The sequence below is a fragment of the Scylla paramamosain genome, chromosome 18 (genome assembly GCF_035594125.1).
Source record: "Scylla paramamosain isolate STU-SP2022 chromosome 18, ASM3559412v1, whole genome shotgun sequence".
Classification (NCBI taxonomy): Eukaryota; Metazoa; Arthropoda; class Malacostraca; order Decapoda; family Portunidae; genus Scylla; species Scylla paramamosain.
The window spans coordinates 7229650-7245707 of NC_087168.1; positions in this window are offsets into that span (position 1 = coordinate 7229650).

A 16058-nucleotide genomic window follows, 5' to 3' on the forward strand; every position below is an offset into this window, starting at 1 on the left:
TATATATAGTGCTATTTACCTGTTTTAGAGTTTTCGTATCTAAGAAACTCAAAAACACTCATATCAGACGTTTTCTCGTAATGTCGTTTTGTTTTTCCCATATAGGGTGCTTTGCAGGCATGTTGGCGTTTTGGTACCTAACAATGTAAAAACACTCAAAACACTCATTTCTGTTCTCATTACTGTTCTACTACTCCATATAAAAAATGCCAATCAATCGTTCTAACCTTTTGGTACCTAAGGAGTTTAGAAACACTTATAATACACGTTTCTTTGTAATATTGTTTCGTTTTTCATATGGGATATTTTGCATGCATTTTGGTGTTTACGTAACATGCCTCAAAAACTTGAAGTTACACGTTTTTGGTAATGTTATTCTGCTTCTCCATAAACGATGTTTTGCATGCATTTTTAGCGTTTTGGTGCGTAAGAAGCTCAAAAACACCCAAAAGACACGTTTTTGGTAATGTTGCATTTTCACTACATTGGTAATGCATTGGTAATACATTCCAATATACGGTGACTTCCATAGATTTTAGCGTTTTGATTCCTAAAATTCTGATTAACACTGAAGGGCATGTTTCTCTGGTTATGTAATTTTTTCCCCAGTATAAAGTGCTTGGTATGGAATTTAAGATTTGGTACCTAACAATGTTAACAACGCGTTGCTTTGCTAATGTTCTGTTTCTACATATAGAGAGAGCTGCTATTCACGCATTTTAACGTTTTGTTTACTAAAAATGTCAATAACACTGTATAATAATACATGTTTTTGGTAATATCGTTTTGTTTTAACACATTATAGGGTTTTTATTGCATGCGTTTCCACTTTTCTGTGCGTAAATATATATACATATATATATATATATATAAATACATAAATATATATCGATATATATATATATAAATATATATATATATATATATATTATATTATATATAAATATATTATATATATATATATATATATATATTATATTATATATATATATATATATATATATATATATATATATATATATATATATATATATATATATATATATATATATATATATATATATATATATATATATATATATATTTTTTTTTTTTTAATGATGTTTTGTTTTTGCGTGCTTTTTAGTTTTTTGGTGCATAATATGTTCAAAACACCCAGATGACACGTTCCTTGTTATATCGTTTCATTACCGTTAAATAGAGTGCTTTGCATGCATTTTTTACGTTTTAGTACCTAACAATCTTAAAAAAAAATTCAAAACACACGTTTTTGGCAATGCTGTTCTATTTCTACATGAAGGGCGCTTTGCATGCGTTTTAACGTTTTAATATGTAATATGCTGAAAAAAAACAAAGAAAAGATACTTTTTTTTTAGTATTGTGTTTTCTTCTTCTATAAAGGGAATTTTTGCATACACCGGTGATTTGGTACCAAACAAGCTTAAAAAAAAGAAAAGAAAAAAAAAAACTGAAAAGACACGTTTTTGGTAACGTTGTTTTCTTTTACCATTAAATGTGTCGTGCATGGAATTTGGCCTTTAAGTACATTCATTATACACGTTTTTTTTTTCTTTTATGTTGTTTTGCTTATCCATATAGAATGCCATAAACTTGTCTTAGCCTTTTCTCACCTAAAAATCCGAAAAAAAAAATTCCTAACACACGTTTCTGTTAATATCGTTTCGTTTCCTCATATCGGTTCCTTTGCTTGCATTTTTGGCGTTTTGTTAACTAACAAGCTAAAAAAAATGAAAAAAAAATTTTTGCTGGGTTTTTTTTCCCAATAAAAGGTGTTTTGGACGCGATTTAGCGTTTTGGTACGTAAGAAACTAAATAAAAAACACTCAAAAGACACGTTTTTCATAATGTTTTGTTTTAAAATATAGATTGTTTTCCATGCTCTTTATCGTTTGTTGCCTAATATGCTCAAAAACACGCATGTAACATGTTTCTGGTGGTGTCGTTTCCTTAACCCAAATAAGTTGCTTTGCATGCATTTTGGAGTTTTGCTAACTAGCTGTAAAACACTTATAACACAGGTTTGGTAATCTTGTTCTGTTTCTCCATAAAGGATGTTTTGCATGCATTTTAGCGTTTTGATACGTAAGAAGAAAAACACTCAAACGACACGTTTTTTACAATGTTGTTTGTTTTCCCGAAATAGGGTGATTTGCATCCACTTTAGCGTTTTGGTAAAAATAAGCTAGAAAATACTCAGGTTTCCTGTAATGTCATTTCGTTACCCCAAATAGAGTGCTTTACGTGCATTTTGGCGTTTTAGTACCTAAAAAGCTGGATAACACTCAAAATACACATTTTTGGTAATGTTCTATTTCTCCATAAAAAAAAAGCGCTTTGCATGCGTTATAGCGATTTGGTACGCAAGAAGTCGTAAAACACTCAATAGACAAGTTTTAGTAATGCTCTTTTCTTTTCCCATGAAGGATGTTTTGCATGCACTTTGGCGCTTTTGTACCTAACAAGCTCAAAAAACTTTTAATACACGTTTTTGGTTAATGTTGTTCATTTTTTTCTTCATGTAGAGTTTCTTCATGTATGTATTTTGGCGTTTTCGTACCTAACATGAGGAAAAACACTCATAGTACACGTACATTACATAGTACATTACAACATAGGTAATGTTGTTCTGCTTCTTTATATATGGTTCTTTGAATGCATTTTCGAGTTTTAGTATCTAATATGTGGAAAAACCCTCATAATACAAGTTTTTCATAATGTTACTCCGTTTCTCCATATAGAGTGTTATTCATGTATTTTAGCATTTTCTTGCATAAGAAGTTGAAAAGACATAACATTTCTGTTAAAATCGTTTCTTTTCCCAATATCTGGTAATTTGCATGCATTTTGGTGTTTTGGTACCTAACAAGCTCAAAAACACTGAAAAGAAATATTTTTTGCTGATGTTTTTGTTTCTCCATAAACGGTGTTTTGGATGCGTTTTAGCAGTTTGGTGCGTAAGAAGCACTCAAATGACACGTTTTTAATTAAGCATTTTTATTTTTCCATATAGAGTGTTTTCCACGATTTTTTTTTTTTTAGCATTTGATGCCTTATATAATAATAATAATAAAAAGCACGTTTCTGGTAATGTTATTTCCTTACCCCAAATAAGGGGATTTGCATGCATTTTCGGGTTTTGCTTCTTAACTTTGTGGAAAAAATAAAAAACTCATGATTTTGTTAATGTTGTTCTGTTTTTCCATAAGTGGTGTTTTCCACGCGTTGTAACGTTTTGGTACATAAGAAGCAGAAAACACACAAAAGTTTTTTTTATAATGTTGTTTGGTTGTCCCAAATACGGTTCTTTGCATGCACTTTAGTGTTTTATTAAGTAACAAGCACAAAAATAATAATATTTTTTTCATTTCCCAATATCATTTAATTTGCATGCATTTTGGCGTTTTAGTACCTAACAAGTTCAAAAACACTCAAAATACCAGTTTTTGGTAATGATGTTCTGTTTTCCCATTGAGTTTTTGAGCGTTTTAGCGATTTGGTACGTAATAAGCTCAAAACACTCAAAAGACACGTTTTTGATAATGTTGGTTTCTTTTCTTTTCCGGTAATATAAGTTTTATATTCTTTTTACCCTTTTGGTGTCTAATATGCAAAAAAAAAAAAATCAAATGGGGCGTTTCAGGTAATGTCGTTTCATTACACAAAGTAGGGTGTTTTACATGTATTTTGTCGTTTTGGTACCTAATAAGCTGAAAAACACTCAAAACACACGTTATTTGTCAATAAAGACGTTTTGCATGCGTTTTAGAGTTTTCATACGTAAGAAAATGAGTAAAAAAAAAACATTCATAAGAGTTTTCGGTAAAGTTCTTTTCTTTTTCAATATAGATTCTTTTGCATGCAGTTTGGCGTTTTGGTACCTGACAACCATAAAGAGAATACATGTTTTTTTGGTAATATTTTTTTTTTTTGTTTTTTGGTAATATTCTTCTGTTTCTTCATATAAGGTACTTTGTATGTATTTTGGAGTTTTAATATTTAACATCGGGGAAAAAAAAATCTCATAATAAACGTTTTTGGTAATGTTGTGTTTCTCGATATTGACTGCTGTTCATGTATTTTAGAATTTTGGTAAAAAAGAAGCTTAAAAAAAAACAACAATAATAATGCACTTTTCTGTTAATATCTTTTCGTTTCCCGAAGTTGGGTAGTGTTTTCTTTTTTCCATATAGAGTTTTCCATACTTTCTAGCGCTTAGATTAAAAACATACTGAAAAACACCCAAATGACACGTTTTTGGTGATGTTCCGTTATCCCAAACAGGGTGGTTTGCATGCATTTTTTGGTTTTGCTATATAACAAGATGAAAAACACTTAAAACACACGTTTTTAATAATGTCGTCCTGTTTCTTCACATATGCTTTATATGCGTTTTGCCGATTTGGTATGTAATATAGGGATAAACATTCATAATACACATTTTTGGCAATGTTCTGTTTCTCAATGCAGACTGGTATTCACAAGTTTTAGCCTTTTGGCACATAAGAAGCTGAAGAAAAGCTCATAATACTTGTTTTCGTTAATATCGTTTAATTTCTAAATATCATGTGATTTGCATGCATTTTTGCATGCATACTCAAAACACCCGTTATTTGGTTATGCTATTCTGTTTCTCCATAAAGGGTATTTTGCAAACGTTTTAGGGTTTTGGTGCATCAGAAGCTCAAAAAAAAAAAAAAAAAAAAATCAAGACATTTTGATAATGTTTTGTTTTCCTATGTATAGTGTTTTCTATGCTTTTTTTTTAGCGTTTTTGTGCCTAATATGGTCAAAAACACCCATATGACACGTTTTTTGGTAATATCGTCTCGTTGTCCAAATTAGCGTGCTTTGCAAGCATTTTAGCGTTTTGATCCTAACAAGCTGGGAAACACTCGAAACATACGTTTTTGGTAAGGCTGTTCTGTTTCTCCATGATGGATGTTTTACATACGTTTTTGTACCTAAGAAGCTGAAAGCATTAAAAACACACGTTTTAGGTAATGTTTTATTTTTTTTTCCCATATAGTATGCTTTGCATGCACTTTGACGTTTTGGTACCTAAGAAATTCGAAAACACTTATAATATACGTTTTTGGTAAGGTTGTTGTAATTCTTTTTATAGGGTGCATTGTTTGCATTTTGGCGTTTTGAAATAACTGGAAAAACTCTCATAATACACGTTTTATGTAATGCTGCTTCTCCATATAGAGTGTTTTGGGGTTTTGGTATCATAATACACATTTCTGTTAGAATCGTTTCGTTTCCCCATATCGGGCCCTCTGCATGGATTTTGGCGTTTTGTTATCTAAGAACCTCAAAACAATTAAAACACACTTTTTTTGCTAATGTTGCATTAATGCATTTTAGCGTTTGATGGTTAATACGCTCAAAAACACCTCAATTACACGTTGTTACCCCAAATAGAGTGGTTTGCATGCATTTTAACGTTTTGTTATTTAATAAGCTGAAAAATCTCAAAGTACACGCTTTTGTAAAAAAAAAAAAAAATTCCCCATAAAGGATGTTTTGAATGCGTTTTAGCGCTTTAGTACGTAAGATAAAAACAAAACAAAAAACACTCAAAAACATGTTTTTATTTATTTATTTATTTTTTTTTTACATATAAAGTGCTTTGCATATAAAAACACTGAAAAGACACCTTTTTAGTAATGCTGTTCTCTTTTCCCATATAAAATGCCTTGCATGAACAGTTGCGTTTTCGTACCTAAGAAAATAACACGTTTTTCGTAGTGTTTTTCTGTTTCTCCCTATAGATTACTATTCATATGTTTTATCGGTTTGTTACCTAAGAAGGTGGAAAATACTCATAAAACAAAATTATGTTAATATCGTTTCGTTTCCCCATATCGGGACATTTGCATGCATTTTTGCGTTTTGGTACCTATTAAGCTGGAAAACACTTATGTTATGGGTAAAGTTTCCCCATAAAGGATATTTTGCCCGCGTTTTATTGTTTTGGTACGTTTTTTTTTTTTTTTATGTAGGAAGGATACTGGCCAAGGGCAACAAAAATCTAGTAAAAAAAAATGCCCACTGAAATGCCAGTCCCATAAAAGGGTCAAAGCAGTGGTCAAAAATTGGATAAGTGTCTTGAAACCTCCCTCTTGAAGGAATTCAAGTCATAGGAAGGTGGAAATACAGAAGAAGGCAGGGAGTTCCAGAGTTTACCAGAGAAAGGGATGAATGATTGAGAATACTGGTTAACTCTTGCGTTAGAGAGGTGGACAGAATAGGGGTGAGAGAAAGAAGAAAGTCTTGTGCAGCGAGGCCGCGGAAGGAGGGGAGGCATGCAGTTAGCAAGATCAGAAGAGCAGTTGGCATGAAAATAGCGGTAGAAGACAGCTAGATATGCAACATTGCGGCGGTGAGAGAGAGGCTGAAGACAGTCAGTTAGAGGAGAGGAGTTGATGAGACGAAAAGCTTTTGATTCCACCCTGTCTAGAAGAGCAGTATGAGTGGAACCCCCCCAGACATGTGAAGCATACTCCATACATGGACGGATAAGGCCCTTGTACAGAGTTAGCAGCTGGGGGGGTGAGAAAAACTGGCGGAGACGTCTCAGAACACCTAACTTCATAGAAGCTGTTTTAGCTAGAGATGAGATGTGAAGTTTCCAGTTCAGATTATAAGTAAAGGACAGACCGAGGATGTTCAGTGTAGAAGAGGGGGACAGTTGAGTGTCATTGAAGAAGAGGGGATAGTTGTCTGGAAGATTGTGTCGAGTTGATAGATGGAGGAATTGAGTTTTTGAGGCATTGAACAATACCAAGTTTGTTCTGCCCCAATCAGAAATTTTAGAAAGATTAGAAGTCAGGCGTTCTGTGGCTTCCCCGCGTGATATGTTTACCTCCTGAAGGGTTGGACGTCTATGAAAAGACGTGGAAAAGTGCAGGGTGGTATCATCAGCATAGGAGTGGATAGGGCAAGAAGTTTGGTTTAGAAGATCATTAATGAATAATAAGAAGAGAGTGGGTGACAGGACAGAACCCTGAGGAACACCACTGTTAATAGATTTAGGAGAAGAACAGTGACCGTCTACCACAGCAGCAATTGAACGGTCAGAAAGGAAACTTGAGATGAAGTTACAGAGAGAAGGATAGAAACCGTAGGAGGGTAGTTTGGAAATCAAAGCTTTGTGCCAGACTCTATCAAAGGCTTTTGATATGTCCAAGGCAACAGCAAAAGTTTCACCAAAGTCTCTAAAAGAGGATGACCAAGACTCAGTAAGGAAAGCCAGAAGATCTCCAGTAGAGCGGCCTTGACGGAACCCATACTGGCGATCAGATAGAAGGTTGTGAAGTGATAGATGTTTAAGAATCTTCCTGTTGAGGATAGATTCAAAAACTTTAGATAAGCAGGAAATTAAAGCAATAGGACGGTAGTTTGAGGGATTAGAGCGGTCACCCTTTTTAGGAATAGGTTGAATGTAGGCAAACTTCCAGCAAGAAGGAAAGGTAGATGCTGACAGACAGAGCTGAAAGAGTTTGACTAGGCAAGGTGCAAGCATGGAGGCACAGTTTCGGAGAACAATAGGAGGGACCCCATCAGGTCCATAAGCCTTCCGAGGGTTTAGACCAGCGAGGGCATGGAAAACATCATTACAAAGAATTTTAATACGTGGCATGAAGTAGTCAGAGGGTGGAGGAGAGGGAGGAACAAGCCCAGAATCGTCCAAGGTAGAGTTTTTAGCAAAGGTTTGAGCAAATAGTTCAGCTTTAGAAATAGATGTGATAGCAGTGGTGCCATCTGGTTGAAGTAGAGGAGGGAAAGAAGAAGAAGCAAAGTTATTGGAGATATTTTTGGCTAGATGCCAGAAATGACGAGGGGAGTTAGATCTTGAAAGGTTTTGACATTTTCTGTTAATGAAGGAGTTTTTGGCTAGTTGGAGAACAGACTTGGCATGGTTCCGGGCAGAAATATAAAGTGCATGAGATTCTGGTGATGGAAGGCTTAAGTACCTTTTGTGGGCCACCTCTCTATCATGTATAGCACGAGAACAAGCTGTGTTAAACCAAGGTTTAGAAGGTTTAGGACGAGAAAAAGAGTGAGGAATGTACGCCTTCATGCCAGACACTATCACCTCTGTTATGCGCTCAGCACACAAAGACGGGTCTCTGACACGGAAGCAGTAGTCATTCCAAGGAAAATCAGCAAAATACCTCCTCAGGTCCCCGCAACTAGCAGAGGCAAAACGCCAGAGGCACCTTCGCTTAGGGGGATCCTGAGGAGGGATTGGAGTGATAGGACAAGATAAAGATATGAAATTGTGATCGGAGGAGCCCAACGGAGAAGAAAGGGTGACAGCACAAGCAGAAGGATTAGAGGTCAGGAAAAGGTCAAGAATGTTGGGCGTATCTAAAAGACGTACTCGTAAGAAGCTGAAAAATACTCAAAAGTCACGTTTATTTTAATGTTTTCTTTTTCCCAAATAGTGTTTTATATACTATTCTGCGTTTTGTTGCCTAATACGCTCAAAAACACCCAAATGACACGTTTCTGGTAAAGTTCTTTCGTTACCCCAAATAGGGTGTTTTGCAAGCATTTTGGAGTTTTGGTAAATACCAAGCAAGAAAAAACTCGAAACACATGATTTTGGTCATGTTGTTCTGATTTTCCATAAAGTGTGTTTTCCATGCGTTTTAGCGTTTTGGTACGTAAGAAGCTAAAAAGGAAAAAAAAAAAAACTCTGATAAGACACGTTTTTGGCAATGTTCTCTTCTTTTCCCATATCGGGTGGTTTGCATGCACTTTGGAATTTGTGGTACCTAACAAGATCAAAAATATTCATGATACACGTATTTGGTAATCTTTTTTTTTTTTCATAGAGTTCTTTGCATGTATTTCGTCGTTTTGGTACGCAATATGGGGGAAAACTCATAATAAACGTTTTTGGTATTGTTATTCGGTTTCCCCATATAGATTGATATTCACAAGTTTTAGCCTTTTGGCACATAAGAAGCTGAATAAGGCTTCTAGCGTTCTAGCGTTTTGCTACATAATCTGTAAAACAATCATAAAACACTTTTGTGTTAATATCGTTTCGCTTCCCAGTATCAGTTAATTTGCATGCATTTTGGCGTTGTGTTACCTAACAAGCTCAAAACTTTCAAAACTTCCGTTTTTAGTAATGTAATTCTTTTTCCTCATACAGGGTATTTTGCACGCGTTTTAACTCTTTGGTACGTAAGAGGCTCAAAAAGCCTCTTACGTACCAAAAAGTTAAAACGCGTGCAAAATACCTCAAAAGACACTTAAAAGACACTTTTATAATAATGCCCTTTAGCGTTTTGGTACCTAACAACCTCAAAAATACTCAATACACATTTTTGGTAATGTTGCTTTATTTCTTCATATAGGGTGCTTTGTATGCATTTTTGCATTTTGGTACCTAATATGAGGAAAAACACTCATAATAAAAGTTTTGGTAATGTTCTATTTCTCTATATAGAGTGCTATTCACGTGTTTAAGCGTGTTGGTACATAAAAAGCTGAAAAACACTCATAATAGATGTTTCTGTTAATATCGTTTTGTTTCCCAATGTCCGGTGATTTTCATGCATTTTGGTGTTTTATTACCTAACATGCTCTAAAAAAAATCTCAAAGTACACTTTTTTGCTAATGTTTTTTTTCTGTTTCTCCATGAAGAGTGTTTTGTATGCGTTTCAGTGTTTTGGTAAGAAGCTGAGAGATACTCAAAACACAAATTTTTTGTAATGTTTGCTTTTCCCGTACAGGATGCTCTGCATGCACTTTAGCATTTTGATACCTAACAAGCTCAAAATTATTGTTAATACACATTTTTAGTAATGTTATTTTATTTCTTCATATAGGGTGCTTTGTATGAACTTTACCGTTTTGGTACCTTACAAACTCAAAAATATTCATAATACACGTCATTGGTGATATTGTTCTATTTTTTCCATATATTGTGCTATTCACGTGTTTTAGCATTTTCTTACCTATGAAGTTCAAAAACACTTATAATACATATTTATGTAATATCGTTTCGTTTCTCAGTATGTATTGCATGTATTTTGGCGTTCTCGTACCTAACAAGCTCAAAACTTTCAATACATCTGTTTTTGGTATTGTTGTTCTGTTTCTTCATAAATGGTGTTATCCATGCGTTTTAGCACGTTTGGTACGTAAGAAACTCAAAAAAGTTTCAAAAGACACATTTTTAATAATGTTACTTTTCCCAAAATGGAGTGTTCTCCAAGGATTTAATCTAATATGCTCAAAACTCCTGAATGACACGTTTCTGTTAAAGTCATTCCGTTAGCCGATTGAGGGTGTTTTGCATGCTTATTGGTGTTTTGTTACCTAAGGAGCTTAGAAACTCTAAAAATGCATGTTTCTGGTAATGTTCTTTTTCTCCATAAAAGTTATTTTCTATGCGTTTTTTCTTACGTAAGGAACTAAAAACAAAACATTCAAAATTGACGTTTTTAATAAAGTTGTTTTCTTCCGATATAGGGTACTTTGCGTGCAGTTTGGCGATTTAATACCTTTGAAGGCAACCCCCCGAAAAAAAAAGACACTTTTATAATAATGTATTCTTTTCCCATAGAAGGTGTCTTGCATTCACTTTGGGATTTTGGTCCCTAAGAAGCTCAAAACAATTAAAATCCATGTTTTTGGCAATATTGTTATGTATCTCAATATACAGTGGACGTGTTTTAGCATTTTGGTACGTAAGAAGCTAAAAAACAAACACCCAAATGACAAGTTTCTGGTAATGTCGTTCTGTTACCCGATAGACGGTGTTTTACATCCATTTTCGCATTTTAATATCTTTAATACCTTGAGCTGGTTAGGTATCCATGCAAATCACATGATATTTGGAAATTAAAGGATAATAACGAAAACGTGTATTATGAGCTTTTTTCAGCTTATTATGTACCAAAAAGGCTAAAACTTGTGAATACCAGTCTGCATTGAGAAACGGAACAACATTATTAAAAATGTGTATTATGAGTGTTTATCCCCATGTTAGATACCAAATCGGCAAAACGCATATAAAGCATATATGAAGAAACAGAATGACATTACTAAAAACGTGTGTTTTAAATGTTTTTCATCTTGTTATATGGCAAAACCAAAAATAATGCAGGCAAACCACCCTGTTTGGGATAACGGAACAACATTACCACAAACTTGTCATTTGGGTGTTTTTCAGTATATTAGTAATCAAAGCGCTAGAAAGTATGGAAAACACTCCATATGGGAGAACAAAACCTTACCCAACTTTGGGAAACGAAAAAAATATTAACAGAAAAGTGTATTATTAATGGGTTTTTTTTTAGCTTTTTTTTTTTACCAAAATCCTAAAATACATGAACAACAGTCAATATCGAGACACACAACATTACCAAAAACGTATATTATGAATTTTTTTTTCTGGTAATGTCGTTCTTTTACCCCATAGACGGTGTTTTGCATCCATTTTCGAATTTTAATACCTAAGAATCTGAAAAAACACCCAATATACACGTTTTTTTTGGGGGGCAATGATGTTCTGTTTTCCATAATTGGTGTTTTGCATGAGTTTTAGTATTTTTTTCTTTTTTATGTAGGAAGGACACTGGCCAAGGGCAACAAAAATCTAACAAAAAAAAATGCCCACTGAAATGCCAGTCCCATAAAAGGGTCAAAGCAGTGGTCAAAAATTGATGAATAAGTCTCTTGAAACCTCCCTCTTGAAGGAATTCAAGTCATAGGAAGGTGGAAATACAAAAGCAGGCAGGGAGTTCCAGAGTTTACCAGAGAAAGGGATGACTGATTGAGAATACTGGTTAACTCTTGCGTTAGAGAGGTGGTGAGAAAGGGGTGAGAGAAAGAAGAAAGTCTTATGCAGCGAGGTCGCGGAAGGAGGGGAGGCATGCACTTAGCAAGATCGGAAGAGCAGTTAGCATGAAAATAGCGGTAGAAGACAGCTAGCTATGCAACATTGCGGTGGTGAGAGAGAGGCTGAAGACAGTCAGTTAGAGGAGAGGAGTTGATGAGACAAAAAGCTTTTGATTCCACCCTGTCTAGAAGAGCAGTATGAGTGGAATCCCCCCAGACATGTGAAGCATACTCCATACATGGACGGATAAGGCCCTTGTACAGAGTTAGCAGCTGGGGGGATGAGAAAAACTGGCGGAGACGTTTCAGAACATCTAACTTCATAGAAGCTGTTTTAGCTAGAGATGAGATGTGAAGTTTCCAGTTCAGATTATAAGTAAAGGACAGACCGAGGATGTTTATTGTAGAAGAGGGGGACAGTTGAGTGTCATTGAAGAAGAGGGGATAGTTGTCTGGAAGGTTGTGTCGAGTTGATAGATGGAGGAATTGAGTTTTTGAGGCATTGAACAATACCAAGTTTGCTCTGCCCCAATCAGAAATTTTATAAAGATCAGAAGTCAAGCGTTCTGTGGCTTCCCTGCGTGATATGTTTACCTCCTGAAGGGTTGGACGTCTATGAAAAGACGTGGAAAAGTGCAGAAAAATTACCAAAAAGTGTATGATTAGAGTGTTTCCTACCTTGTCATGTACAAAAACACCAAAATCCATGCAAAAGACCCTATTTGAGGAAACGAAACGATATTAACAGGAATGCTTTTTATTAGTGGTTTTTAGCTTCTTAGATAATAAAATGCTGAAACACACGAATAGCACCCTGTATGGAAAAACAAAACAACATTACCAAAAAACGTTTATATTGTATCTTTTAAAACTTGTTACATACCAAAATTCAATGAGAGGCATATGGGAAAAGGAAACATTACCAGAAAAGTGTCTTCTGAGTGTTTTTGAGCTTTTTTGGTACCAAATCGCCAAAGTGTTTGCTTAAGTACCATATATGGGAAAAGAAGACAACATTATTAAAAACGTGTCTTTTGAGTTTTTTTTTTTTTTCAGTTTCTTTCATATCAAAACTCTAAAACGCATTCCAAACACACTTTATTAAGGAAAATAATAACATTACCCCAAACGTGCATTTTGAGAGTTTTTGATCTTAATAGGTACCAAAATGTCAAAATATATGTAAAACATCCTATTTCACCATACAGATTACCATAAACATGTTTTTATTTTATGCGTAATAGGCACTAAAACGATAAAAAAAAAGCATGGAAAACACCCTACCCTAATCAAACAATATTATAAAAAAAAAAAAAAACAGGTCTTGTATGTGTTTCTGAGCTTCTTACATAAGAGCTTCTTATATAAGACCCCAGAAGGCATGCAAGGTATTTTATACAGGGAAAGGAAAGGATTTTAACAAAAACGTGTTATTTTGTGTTTTTTGAGCACATTATGCTCCTAAACACTAAAAAGAATGCAAAATACTATATATGGGGGAAAATGACTATGAAAAACGTGTCTTTTGAGTGTTTTTGATCTTCTTACGTACTTAATAGCTAAAACGCGACTGAAACGATTTTTATATAGAAACAGAACATTAGCAGAAAGGGTATTTTGAAAGTTTAGGTAAACTTTTAGGTAAAGCTTTTAGGTAAAAAAAAAAAAAACGCCAAAATGTATGCAAAGAACACGCGGGATATGGGGAAACGAAATTATATTAAAAGAAAAAGTGTATTATGAGTATTTTTTTAGCTTCTTACGTACCAAAATGATAAATCACATGAATAGATCTCTATATGGAGAAAAAGAACGAGTATTTATACTGTTTGTCCTCATGTTAGGTACAAAAACGTTAACATACATACAAAGCAGCCTATATAAAGAAACATACCAATATTACCAAAGAATTTGTATTACGGGTATTTTTGAGAAAAAAATGAAAAAAGTTACTCTTTTGAGTGTTTTGAGCTTCTTACGTACCAAACGCTTAAACACATGCAAAACAGCTTTTATATAGAAACAGGACAACACTTTTTGAACTTCCTAGTTACCTAAACGCCAAAATACATGCAAATCACCGTCTATGGGGTAACAAAACAGCTTTACGTGAAATGTGTCATTTGGGTGTTTTTGTTTAAAAGAATGGAAAACACGCTAAATAGGAAAACAAAACATTATCAGAAACGTGTCTTTTGTTTTTAAGCTTATGGACCAAAATGTTAAAATGCGTCCAAAACACCCTTTATTTAGAAACGGAGCAAAATAAAAAAAAAATGCGTTTTTTGTGATTTTGAATATGTTAGGTACCAAAAAAAAAAAAAGCCAAAGCAAAGTACCCGATATAAGGAAATGAAACGATATTGACAGAAAACTGTGTCAAGAATCTTTTCCAGTCTCTTACGTACTAAACCTCTAAAAAACGTGAAGAACACTCTATATCGAGAAGCAAGAACTTTACCAAAAACAGGTTTTATGAGATTTTTTTTCCAAATGTTAGGAAACAAAACGCCAAAATGCAGACAAAGCATCCGGCATTAAGAAACGTATTATCAAAAACGTGTCTTTTGAGTGTTTATGAGCTTCTTACGTATGAAATCGGTAACACGCGTGCAAAACACCTTTTATGGAGAAACAGAAAAAAAAAAAAAATTACAAAAAACAGGTGTTTTGATTTTTTTTTCTTAGCTTTTTAGTAAAAGATCGAAACGCATGCAAAGTACTTGATATGAGTAAATGAAACATTATTAACGGAAACGTGTATTATGCGTCTTTTTCAGCTTCTTGGGTAACAAAACGCTAAAACAAGCGTATAATACTCTATGCGGAGAAACAACATTACCAAAAAGCGTGTATATCGAGTGTTTTTTTTTTTTTTTACTTGTTAGGTACTCAAACGCCCAAGAGCATGAGAGGCACCTTAAATGGGAAAAGAAAACAAGATTACCAATAACGTCTCTTTTGGATGTTTATCAGCTACTGACAAACCAAAACGCTAAAACGCATACAAAACGCCCTTTATTGAGAAACAGAACAACATTACCAAAAAAAACGTGTGCTTTGAGTGTTTTCCAGCTTGTTATAATCAAAATTTTCAAAATATATGTAAAGCACCCTATTTCGGGCAACGAAACGACATTCCCGGAAACGTGTTGCTTTGTTACTTTTAAGCATAGTAGGCACCTAACGCTAGAAAAAAAGAAGAAAAAAAGACATGCAAAATACTCTATATAGGAAAAGAAAACAACTTTATCAAAAAAACTTTTTTTGAGTGTTTTGAGCTTATTACGTACCGAAACTCTAAAATGCGTCGAAACCACCCTTTATTAAAGAAACAGAAGAACGTTAGGAAAAAGGTGTGTTTTGATTTTTTTCTTGAGCTTATTAGGTAATAAAACGCCAAAATTCATGCAAAATACCTTATATAGGGAAACGAAACGATATTAACGATATTCCCCATGTCAGGTACCAAAACGAGAAAATACATACAAAGAATCCTAAATGAAGAAACAGAACAACATTACCAATATCGTGTGTTATGAAAATTTTGGAGCTTGTTAGGTACCAAAATGACAAAGTGCAAGCAAAGCACCCTATATGGGAAAAAATAAAAAAAAATTTTTTTTTTCTATTTCTTATGTACAAACACGTTAAAACGCATACAAAATAACGTGTAATGGAGAAACAGGACAACATTGCCAAAAACGTGTATTTTGAGTGTTTTTGAGCTTCATAAGTACCAAAATGCCAAAATACATGCAAAGAACCCTCGATGCAGTAACGGAACGATATTACCAGAAAATTGTCATATGGGTTGTTTTGGGGTATATTAAGCACCATATCGCTGAATTTTTTTTTTTTTTTTAGCTTCTTACGAACTAAAACGCTCAAACGCGTGAAAAATAACTTTTTTTATGGAGAAACAACATTTGTATTGAATGTTTTTCAGCTTTATTAGATCGGAAAACACCAAAAAAACATGCATATTACCCGATATTAGGAAACGAAACGATATTAACAGAGAAGTGCATTATGAGATTTTCACCAAAACTCAAAAATATATGAATAACATTCTATATAAAGAAACAGAATAACGTTACCAAAACGTGTTTTATGAGTTTTTTTTCGCAATGTTAGATAAAAAAAACTCCAAAATGCATACAAATCA